Raw genomic sequence first — 12420 nt, 5'->3', positions numbered from 1 at the left:
CATTTTGATACTGAAAACAAAGAACATTCATTTACAGGAATGAGTAGACCCTGTGGATTAATATTTCACTTGAGTTATTTTAGATTCTTCCCATTATCCTTCAGTGGTGTCTGCCTGTAAGTTCCTATTTGATTTGTCATCTGTGTATACTTGTGCTCCTTCAGTCTGGGCTCAGCCATAAGTGGAAGCTGCTTTAAGAGATGCATCATTTTGACCTCTAACAAGTCTCATCTGTCTTCTGTTCCAGATTTTTGCACTGCAGGCCAGAAGCTTGCTCCCACTGGTTTTACTTTCCTGATACTCCATTTAAACCTTGCAGAGTGGTCAGTGATCACTTTCTAGTCTGATTCCCTGTTGGCTTTAATTTAACCTGTTTGTTGCTAATTAGACTTGCAAAGTTGAAATATGTCTATTGCACTGCCCAAATGGGTTTTTGTGAATTGTGGCCTCACTTTCCTAAATCCACTGCATTCTGCTTTCTTGTATGGTTCTGACGTCATTTGCAAATATGTGGCAAATTGTTAATAAACATGAATAGAAGGAAACCTAGGATTAGATTCTTAAGACTGGGCTCATTGGGGAAGCAATCTGATTCAGGACTGCGTCATTTGTTGGCTTCAAGAGCCCGGTGATCCTTCATGCCATGTTGCCCTTTTGCATTATGTGATTTCCATCAGGAGATGCCTTAACAAATTTGTTATGGAATAGCTGGTTTAGTTTGTGGGGAAAATCAGTATTAACTAAAACTGCTTATTCAAATAGTGGCAGGAATATGTCAAGTATGGAAGCAGTAAAGAAACACTTTATTGGATATGCTGTTGGATTTTGTACTTCATGGGAGGGAGAAACATGTTTACCTTGTCATTTAGACTGCAAGTCCCTAATTTCCTTCTCAGTAATATGATTAATTTGTCTGTCTTGTCAATATGTATTTCCAGAAATGTGCTGTCTTTTGACCAAAGGCTTGATGGTGACATTCTGTTTCTACAGGTGTAAGGGCATAATCCCATTGCAATGTTCAAAACACATACACCCTTTCCATCACAATTCTTCAGGAAATTTTGTTGTACATTCCAACTTAAATTCATTGGAGAAAATTATTTTCATTGGTTAAAAACTGAATCTTGGTAAACAGGGCAGATGATTTGTGGTGAGAGACTTAAAATTTCAGTTCGACCACTCATCAGAATGGGAATGTATTAGCATTACAGATCTTCTGAAAGAACAGAGGAGAAAAGGCCAGGACACAGTCTGACAGAAAGTAGGGTTGTGGTGAATGGTGTTTTTGCCCAAATGCTGAGGGAGAAGTCTATATATTCCAAAAGATTGGTGCTGGGAAAACCACATCTCCTGTACACTAATGACTTGGATTGTGTGATGGATTACACAAAACTTTGTAGTATAAGTGAAATGTCTCAAGGATGTAGGGTGGTGGAGTGGACAGATTTACGGCAGGATGAAATTTCATCCAACCGTTAATAAACAAAAACGCCCTGATTTTGGCTGTTATCAAAAGAACCAGGTCTATAAAGGTAACAGTAGGTGGCTAGCATCTCGACAGGGCCATGACTTGAAAATAAAATTGAATTAATACTTAGGTTGGGGGGGGGGGGTGGGTTTACTGCAAATGTATAGGGGTGTGTGACTAGCTACAGTGTTCTTTTAGGAGAACAGGCAAGGCACCCTTCCATTACTATTATAATTGCATGATTCCACAATGTTTTTGGAATAATGTAATCATGGTTTTGAATTGGAAGAATTTTTATTGTTGTAATGGTTCTATTTTGATGTTTTACTTGTGTTTGATTTTTTTGTATTTTAAGAAAAGAATTCGAGTTTTTTCTTCCTGTTTACCCTGCAACTATTTCTTCCCTTTTTAACTTGATCTGGAGCGTGATGGCTGCCTATGTTCACTGGCATTAACTGCCCTCTGGTATTTTATCCCAGCTACCAATTTTCAAAAATGATCTTAAAAGTAAGTGTTGGCAATTTAATTTGTTATTGGGGGAAAATGAATTGCAGTGAACCCTAATCCTGACCTCATCTAACATTTGCAAGAGGATGCAATGCAAGTGGAGTCACTGATCAAGAATGTGAACATGAGTTTTTTCCATCCCTCCTTTCCTAGCCCTGGTAATATTCCCATGGGTCTTAAGATAATTTATGTGAAGAGAAATCAAACTCTCTACCTTCTGGTCTGTGTGATTTATTTTGCCACCATGTAGACCTGCAGGAGATTACAAGGGATTGGCACAATCAACAGGGGTTAAGTGGATGTGATATGTTAATATCAAATGATGATTGAGTTTTGTTTAATGATATGGAAGGTCCAGTTGGTCTACAATATGTTGTTATTCTTTCCAATGGATACTGTTTCAGTTGTCTGCAAGTTGTTTTGTTTTATTCTTTGGCTTGTGTTGGCACTGTCTGGGGATAGACTATTTGTACATTTTAAAATACTAATCCTTGAATAACAAATTGTTATGAAGTTATTGCTATAATTAATCTCATTGACTGCCAGGGCATCTTTACATCTATAAGTTGAATATTTTGAAGGCAGTTGCAGTTTTGAGCTGAGTTTCTCAATTTTTAATCAAGCTGTTCAACTTGCTGTTGCATTTGCTTGACTGTTAAAGCTGCTTAAAGACTTGTGTATTTCAATCACTTTTTTTAATTGGAGCAAAATTATTAAATATGTGAAGGTTTCTTGATCCAAAATGTTGAATCTGATTCTTCCCCTATAGGTGCTGTTTAACCCTGAGTGCTTCTGGCATTTTTGTATATCATTTTTAACATTGATTCTATTATCTTTCCAGTATGAAGTGAAATAGAACTGAATTTACCATCTGAAACTGCTGCTTCAAGTTCAGATCACGTTGAGAAATAAAAAATAAGCTGAAACAACCAAAGAGCAAACTACAGCTGAAGAAAACTTGATCTGAAACCGAAGTTTGTGCCTACTCAACAGCCTACAAAGAGCACTTCCCAACGCTGCTAGACCTTCTACACTTCTCGTTGCTGTCCTGGGACGCGCTCTAGTGCAGCAAGAATAGGAATTCTCTGCTAGCTTGGTAGATCCTTCTCTCTGTCCACCCAGCATTTGTAAACTTCGAGCGTGTGATAAACAGATCAGACAGCCGTGCAATATTCAACATCACTTCAAGGTATGTGATTCACTGGGATTTTAACTGAAAGTAAGTAAATTTGGCTGGAGGTGCTTGTTGAAATTCTTGTATCACATGGTGGTGAGTGGTGGTAGTTTTTAAATCAATTTACAATATAGAGAAACTTTATTTGTAGGTTTTTCTTTAATTTTCATGTTTCTTGTGACAAATTTTGAGGCATTGATGGGGCAAAGGTGGGCATATGGAATTAGGTCACAAATCATTCATGATTTAATCATGAAGTATACATTTGGAGTTAAGTGATCGGTTTAATAGAACACACCCCAACAATTCAGAGGCTGAAACTAAAATGAGATTATAGAGGGAGTTTGATGGTAGACCCATGATTGTTAAAAGGTATGTCACCAGTAAGTGAGGAGTGAAATGCATCAGAGTCATTTGAAATTGGACTAGGCCAAGGCTTTAAGACTTTAGTGTACAGTATCTTTCTGACCAGCCACAGAGCCTCTAGGTAAGATCCAGGTAATGGGCCTGTTGACCCTTTCGTGTGGGTGTTTATCTGAACTGCAACTGTTCTTTTTAAGAAATGTGGTGATCTTGGGCACAGTTAGCTAAGCCTGTCATCAGTGAACTTTCAATGGCTATTTGATGATGCACACTAATCAACTTTGCATCATTGAATGACCTAGTAACCACTTGATGTCAATAGCTTGTTCATCTCTCAATTATCTGAAGTCAACAACTATGGCAGTAAACTTCATTTGCTGACAAGCAGATGTCCAATGTAATCCCAGTAGAATGAATGATAGTTGGTCAGCACATTTTGTCTGATCTGTTTCTAGCTTGTAAACAGTCTGTTTTTAAAATTGGTGGTTCCTCTCATAGAATCATAGAAAATAAAGGCACAGGAAGAGACCATTCAGCCCACATTCATGCTGGCTACAAATTAATTTTGGGTTAATCCCACTATCCAACTCTTGGCTCATATACCTGCAAATTATGGTTCATTAAGTCCTCATTTAGGTACTACTTAAATATAGTAATGGTTTCTGCCTCCTCCACCCTTGGGCAAGTTTCCCATCCTCACCCCCAATGACCATTGAGTTCCTTTTCATAGTTCTCTAATCCTTCTAGTAGTTAACTTAAATCTATATCCACAAACAGGACTGTCATTGTAGATCCATTATTTCTGCTTGCTCTTGTCCCACTGAATTATTTCTTCATACCTCTATGCTATCCTGTTTCCCCTTGTTCAGTCTCTTCCCACCTACATCTGAGGCATCTCTCATGACCTCCACCATTTTAACAACTTCCAATTTCTTTGCCCCAATTGCCTTGCCTTCACCATGGGCATCCAGTCTTTATACACCTCTATTTCCTATCAGGGAGGTCTTTTGTTCAATTGGCTCAGTGAATGTTTACTGTCACTGTTATTTCTGTGGTGCATTGATAGTGTAATGACCTGAGAAATTATAAACAATGAGATTTACTCCTTGTGTAAAATTTCAACCTGTAAAGTGTGCTGTGGTAGAATCTAGAGAGAGTTGATGGGAATGGGGAGAATAAAAATGGGATTAATATAAATGTTGGTCGGCATGGCCTTGGTGGTCTGAAGGAACTGTTTCTTGCCGTGTAACTCTATGGCTATAATTTGGTAGAAGCATGATCTTGTGTTTTATAACAGACGTATTATGCACAAATCAATTAAAGCATTTGCAGATGGGTATGGAAAGGCTGGCTACAAAGTGAGCTTGCAGTTGATGAAGAGGTTCTTTTTTGTATCCTGCTTGTGGTACGTGTCAATAGTTGGAATTTACCTTTCTGTGGGGGAGGAGACTTGCTGTACAATGTGATAAAACAAAGCTTACATTTTGTTTTAAGACAGATTGTTCTGAATTGCTGTTGAAAGTAATGCAGTACAGTTCAGAACTGAAGTGTCTACAGTATTCTAGTATTTTGGGGAAGCTGGAGGGTTTGGGAAATGTGCATCATTGCTTGGGTGCTGGATGTACTAGCTAGAAAAATCTGAGTGTGTGTACCAAGTGTGTCTTTGTGTTCAGAGTAATTTCATTTCTATCAGCTTTTGTTTGCAAGTTGATCTATCTTAACAGTAGCATATGCATACAAGGTATTGTCATTTTATGAAGTAGGACTAAAGGTTGGGATGACTGGATTAATTTGCAGGTCTAACTCTGGAGAAATGTTTGTGTATTCTCTATTTTCACCAGTTTCTATAAATTTCTCATGTATATTAGGCACACTGTAATTACACTCTCCTGTCAATAGAAGTTGTTATGAAGGAAAGTTGACCAAGTGCACAGATATCATGCTATTAGTTTTCCCTTGGTGTAACCAAATTGAGCAGAGTTGGAAGATGGAAGATAATTGGAACAGGATATACAGATTTCTCCTCACCATTCCCTTTGCTTCCTTCTCTCTGTCCGGCTGATGTCTGTATTTTTTCATTATCCCTGTTTTCAAAAGTTTTAGTGAGAATTCCATCAGGTCAAGTGCTAACCAGTACATGAGAAGCACATACTAATGGGATGAAAGCAAATTTGATCAACCTTAAGAACTGGCAAAACACTTTTGCTTGTGAAGTGATATTCAGGAATAAAATAGTTGAGGGGTGGAACAATAAATAGGTCAGTGAAAGTGTTTAACACTACAAGACACAGCATAAGGTGGTGAATTTGCAGTTGATATTTAATCAGCTCAGTTTTAGATATTGTAGGATCAATAGCTAATTGGTAAATTGTAGTTGCTGAAATTGAGATTGAGGTACAGTACTAAAGAGATTCAAGGAGGCTGTTAACATGAACCAGTTATGATATTGAGTAATGAAATGGGTTACCATTTTTAGGTGTGCTCTTCTAATAAAAGGCAAAATTATATTCCCCAAATTTAGTTATAGCACAGAAACTTGCTTTGGCAATAGGAAAGCTTGAATACAAAACTCCAAACTTTTTCATTGACTTGAATTGGTTTGAATCATTATGTTGAAATTCAGTTCCTGCTAGTATGCAATATAATCAACTTAATTAGCACGTAGTGATGGACTGTCCATATTTGGGTTGTGTTGGAGAGCTTATTGGGTTGCTGTTCTGCTTTGTTCTAAATTGGGAAGGAGAAATCAAACGAGTACCTCTGAATTGTACAGTGTTAAATTCAAACTACATTTCTCTTCCTGCTCTTAAAACCACTTTCATTATAAGCTGGCTTTACAAAGCTAGGTCCTGCTGAGAGCTTGATTAACTAATTGAATCAATAAAGTCCTCCATAATAAGAATTTTGAAAGATAATCAGGGCTTTAGACTAGAGTGCTGTTCTTATTTTTTGAATTGGTTCTTAAACTTTACTTTGGGAACAGTAAAAATGGCTGGAATTTCTGCCAGTTACATAATTTACCTTTCGCAAACAATTTCTATTCTTATGCAACTGGGAGATGTTCAAATTTAGCAATGCATCTCCCCATTGTTAAGGATTTTTAAAAAATTGGTTTCAATAAGATTTTCTTCAAGTAGGTTTTCCTGCATTGTTGCTCACTGCACTTTAATATTGCATAATTGTCTTAAGATTTGGCAGAAGGTAAAGCAAGATAAATATTACAATACATGACATTGTTTACAAATCCATGTAGCTGTGTTTTAGCAGGATAAGTGGCTTCTACTGCACTTGTGTGGGCTTCTCATTCCTAGATACATTGTATCCTCAATGCTTTTCAGTGTGATCCATTTAAACTTCTGGTACAGGTTGTCTCTGGGCTAAGGCAGTGTTCTGTTTGCAACCCAAATAGCTTGCAAATCGGAAATGTGGCTGTGATCTGAGTTTCCCAGATGGTAGAAAATGCCTGCAGCCGGCAAATCTATGCCATTGGTCTCCCAAGCAATCGGCATATGTATGGGCTGTACACAAGTCGGGTGTTATAAGCTGGGGGGCGGGGGGGGGGGGGGGCCCTGTATGTGATATTTGCAGCATTGGCATATTAGGTGAAGGGAAAAGTAGGGGAATGGGGGCAGGCAATGGGAATGCCCAGCATGCAGTGTAGTACTCTTGTTCCTAAAACAACTCGCTGAGCATCTAAGTTTTAAAATAATTTATGGAATATAAATATCCATTTTTATGTAAACACTTCATTTAGTTCAATAGCAAGAAATTTACACAGGTTTAAAAAGTCAAACAGAAACATTTTTTTACTTCGGCATATCTTGATTTATATTTTGAACTATGTGACAATATTGTACATATAGACATTTTTCTTTGGCTCATGCTGTGAGGTGTTTATAAATGTTAAAGCTAAATTGCAGAATTTGCTACCGGTGGCAATGTAACCCCCAACTGCTCAAGTTTTCCCACTTTTTTAACTTTTGGTGCCAGTATGTTCATTGTGATTCTTGGTAGGCCTTTTTTGTGTCCAAATTTCTTGATCTTTTAGATTTCACTCACTTACCAGTTGAGAGAAATGTGGATGTTTTAATACAAATTCTTTTGACAATGGTGCAATGACTTAAGTTTATTCAGTGGAAGACTTAGATTTTTTGCTCAAAAGTGGCAGAAATAACTGGCTTAATCAGTCAGGAGAACGATTAGTCAATGGCATTCCTAACATTCTGGAATTGCACAAGCTTGATCTTGAGAGCAGTACATTAATAAATGCATATTTTTAAATTTTGTACCATGTGCTGGGTATTTTCATCTGTGGCCTTTAACATTACAGCACAGTACAGGCCCTTTGGCCCACAAATGGGCAATTAGTTCAGTAAATTGAAGCTTTTCCATTTTTCATGAGAGCAAGTAAAGTTTTGTATTTTGCACTTACCAAGCAAAGATTACCCTGACCTCTGTCTGCTTTTAAAACTGATTTTATTTCAAAACCTGCATTTTCAACAAAATGTCTGTATTTTTAATATTGGCTGTTTTTCCAGCCTTGTTATTTCAGATGAATGGAATTAACATACAAAAGTCTGTAACAAAATTAGTCTTTTTGATTTAAAAATGGTTGGAAATCATACCTAATGTACTGGGTCCCTGCTAAGATTACCTCCATATTGATGAAGACTCCTTGTAAAAAGGAAGGTACTGCAGGCATGTATCCTATATTAATTTTAAAGATTTTATTTCCCATGGCCTTTGCTGCCACCACCACCTCTGGGTACCCACTAGAGAAGTGCTTATTGGGATTCAGGCCATCTGAAGAGTCCTGCTATGTTTTGTAAACTTCCCTATTTTGTGCAGAAGTTTCTATGTATAATGCAAAATTCCAGGTAAGCCTAACATATAAGTGCTTTTTTTGTGAAATACTATTTGTTTTCAAAGTAATCAAAGCCTTAGCAATTCCACAATCTCCATAAATCTTGCATCCCATCAAGTAATGTTGTTTCAAATTTGAATGGGTGCAAAATCCCAGGTGTCAAACTATATTTGAAGGCTTGTAACTTTTGTTCTGTTAAATTCACTAATTTAGTATTGTGTTGTTCAAATGACTCTAAATCTTCTTGAAAGCTGATTGTCCATTTTACTTGTATAGGGATTGCTTAATTCAAGCTGTTGGATCAAGTTATTTTCATTCCAAGAATTCTCTATTTAAAATTAATCCTCAGCTGAGGCTTCATAGTTGGCTTCTCTCTTGGTTAAGAGTGGAATAGAATTAGCTTGGGTTTCTGCTCCTGATAATGCAATGATGTTTTATGGGACAAAGGATGAGGCTTGGGTGCAGTAGAAAAGATTAGCATTATGACCTAGGGCCTATAAACCACTGTTAACAAAAGGCACACTGCTGCATCCTGTGAAATTATTGCTGCCTGTGTCTTCAGTGGGGAGCAACAGGAATAAAGAATTGTTTTTTGAACATTTAAATTTGTAATGCTGCCATTTCTTGCAAATCCCTACAGCTTTTGGGTCCACCTCCACAAACCTCATTTGCCCATTAATCATGGCTGTTAGAATTTAACCAGGTACATGGTAACATCTTCCTTCAGGTAATGCATTTGGGAGCTAGTGTCTAATATTCTGCTTGCACTTCGCAATGAGTGATTTAATCAGCCAATCTAGTTTGTGTTCTTGAGTCCATTTAAGCCTGCAGTAGCTGCAATCTCAAGCTGCAGTCCAGTTGAAGCACTGATGAGCCCATGTCTTTGCTTGTTGCTGCTTTAATTAACAGCTTGCCTTACTATAGTACCTTTTCATAAAAATCTCAAAGCACTTCAAATGAATTATGTTGTTATTTTCTTAGTAATCTTTAAAGACCAAGATTTAATATATTGTGTGCAGGCTGTACATTCCACTCTGTCAGCATGCTTTCCCTGGAAATCTATAATCTGGTATCTAAAGAAAACAGTTGAATGTTTGCAGGTGGGAGCAGGAATGTTTGCAGGTGGGAGCAGGAATGACATACACCTGAGCTGTCCTTCAGCTGAACTAATGTAGTCTTATATTAGGAGCTTGCTAAAGACCCAAAGTGGATATAATATTGTGAATGTAAGACAATGATATAAACATCAGTTATTGTCATAATTGATACTTTGCCTTGGCATTTATCTTTGCAAGTTACTTAATATGAAAACAATATTAATTAGACATTTATAATGATGAGGAAGCTTCACTGACTAAAATGATTAGGATCACTTGGGTATAACTGGTAACTTGGCAAATAGGTAATGGTGATCTCATTGGCTGACACCAACTGAGTCTACATTTAAATGTAGATACTTTAGGTGGGAGCTGTCCAGTGATCTCTGCAAAGTATAACTTATTCTGATACAAAAATCTGCTACTGATTTTGAGCAGGCTTAATTGAGGTGCCTTTGATTTCTGTACTGAGGAATGCAAATTTAACGTCTGAATTTTTACTTCCTGGAAATCCTGTTTTTTTCAGTTACGTGGGCTTTGCCATGCTTAAAGCACAATCCTCCATTGCATTCTTTGCACTAGTTATCTTGCTTACAATTAGTTGCTGTTTATATTATAGCTTGTCACTCACTGGTGATTAGTTTCTTTAGTGACTTTGCATAAAGCCCAAAACAAGCTTGTGTTCAGAAACTCCCAATAGACAAATAGTGAATGTTGGAAATGTAAACAGTGCTAGAAGTTCTCCAGAGCCTCAGCAGCATCTGTGGAAAGAAATACTTGTTCACAACCCAGAAACAAGTTGAAAGCAACATGGTTGATTATTTACATTTTTCATACAAATTCCCAAGTGAATTTGATTCAGTATCTCAAACCTTTGGGTAGTCAATTCTGTAAGGGTAAATTTCTAAGTGGGGGTCACCTGTACAGACAGGAAATGTGATGGGAGGAAGAAAAGAATGAACACAAATCTGCGATCAGGAACCAGCGATTAAATGAACAGTTTGTTTACTTAACACCTATTTAATATCCTAGAACGTTTCACGGAACAACTTCAGAGTTTGACACTATTTTGCGTGAAATCTCAGGGCAGGTGATGAGCTTGATCAAAATGGTAGCTTTTGAAGCACTTTAAAGAAGATGCAAGGTTGGAGAAGCTTTAGAAGGAAATTTTATAGCTGGGATCCACAGCAATAGTTAATAGCCTTCTGTTGGTATGTTGGCATGGTGATTATAATCTAAAGTTGGAGAGTCCAAAGGTTTTAAAATGGAACAATTGCATTGAGCTGCTTTGAAACAGTGATAGATGAGAACAGAGGTGTCAAATTGGGTGGAGAATTAAAATGGCCAGCAACTGGAATCTCTTTTTTTTTGCACTTGCTTACTGTCTCAGTGTATGTGGCCTTCCCATTTGGTGATCTGCATTTGAGTAGTGAATACACCACACTAAAAGTACAAGTAAATTGCTGTTTCATGTGTAAAGTCTGCTTGCTGAGATGGAAAGAAGAGAAAAAGATGAATATTCTAACTTGCATTGCAAATTGTGGAAGAAAAGAATTTGCATTGAAGGCAATGTAAGAGGTATTTAGTGTCAGTTGGAGGTAGCTGAATTTCTACTAAACATACTGGTGTGATTAGAAAAAGTTTCCCCTTGCATTCATATTGTTCTGAAGAATCTGAGGCAGTGAGTAGAAGTATGGGAAATACAATGGAAAAATTGGTCAAAGATTTATACATAAACCCTCTTGAAGTTGGGGGTTAGAGGTGAGAAGGTTCTGGAGGGTATTTGAAGTTGGGATTTTAGCACTTAATGTCCTAGTTGCCAGTGGTATAACCAAGGGTAAGAACTTAGTTGAATATGTGCTTAACTGAGCCAAAGTAGGTTGGCAAGTCTGATAAATGCAGTCGACTCTTTCTTAAACTTGTGGGTGTTGAATTGGGTATAGTTCTGGTTTTAACTAGATTTTATTTTGGAACAAAGATGTAATTGATTTTTACCCTTTGCTAGTTAGAAATTACTAAGCTGTGAACATCTGAATCTCAAAATTGCATCAGTCATGTCATTGGGTTATTTTGAAAATATACTGAGAGATTATCAGCTTTAAAACTGAGAATGTTGGGGGGAGAGAAATCCCTTCATAATACATTGTGACCCTCTTTTTTTTGGTTGGATTCCCCTCCTGGTCACGTTTGCTATTTATTGAGACCTGGGCATTGAGGCATGGCTTTTTTTAATGCCCATCCTTGACAGCCTTTGAGAAGGTGTTGAAGGTGAAATATTTCCAAGCCGTGATGATCTGTGACTTGAACTCTGCAGCTGGTGTTTTCATATGATAGCTGTCCTTATCCCTTTAGAGATCACTGGTTTGGGCTGTGCTGTTGGTGACCTGGCAAGTGATTGCAGTGCATTTTGTAGGTGGTATACACTGGTGTGCTGACAGGGGTGTTCATATCAGCAGATGAGATGTTTTTTTTCCTGGAGAGTGTCAAGCTTAAAGGTTGAGAGTTGCACCTACTCAGGCAAGTCGATAATATATCTTGCTCCCAACTTGTACCTTGTAGATGACAAAAGATTTTGGTGTTAGGAGGATGCAGAAAACCCAGCATCTGACTTGTTGTGGTCAGAATATTTGTGGCTGGTCCTGTTGAATGTCTGGTCAGAAGTGAGACTCAACTGGACCAGCTACCTTAATGTGTATTTTTGGCAAATGTTCTAAGCTCTTGCATAGAAGTATGAGTTATTTTAGATGTACCTGACCTTGGGAAAAACTTGTAACTGATGCTGATTTGGATATTGGGGCATTTAATGCCACTGAACCCCATTTGTATGTCTTTGTCCCCTGGCAGTGCCTGATATAATTTGCCATTTGAACAAGGAACTGGGCTTCAGAAGTGTTTGGAATAGTTTTTCCTATCTATCTAACTTTCTCCATTCTGCCCTCTGCTCCAT

The 12420-nt window shown here is 37.6% G+C and overlaps 1 protein-coding gene across 4 annotated transcripts in view; it reads left to right on the top strand.

Moving 5' to 3' along the window:
• Positions 1–12420, top strand: part of csde1 (cold shock domain containing E1, RNA-binding) — an 80623-nt gene that overhangs the window by 3385 nt on the left and 64818 nt on the right. For all 4 annotated transcript variants that reach the window (XM_052034485.1, XM_052034486.1, XM_052034484.1 and 1 more), the window contains exon 2: positions 2817–3164. The gene's annotated coding sequence lies outside the window, so the exon portion shown is untranslated. The remainder of the gene's footprint in view (positions 1–2816; positions 3165–12420) is intronic.

Source organism: Pristis pectinata, chromosome 20 (assembly GCF_009764475.1).
Source record: "Pristis pectinata isolate sPriPec2 chromosome 20, sPriPec2.1.pri, whole genome shotgun sequence".
Classification (NCBI taxonomy): domain Eukaryota; kingdom Metazoa; phylum Chordata; class Chondrichthyes; order Rhinopristiformes; family Pristidae; genus Pristis; species Pristis pectinata.
This window is presented reverse-complemented; position numbering and strand designations above follow the sequence as displayed.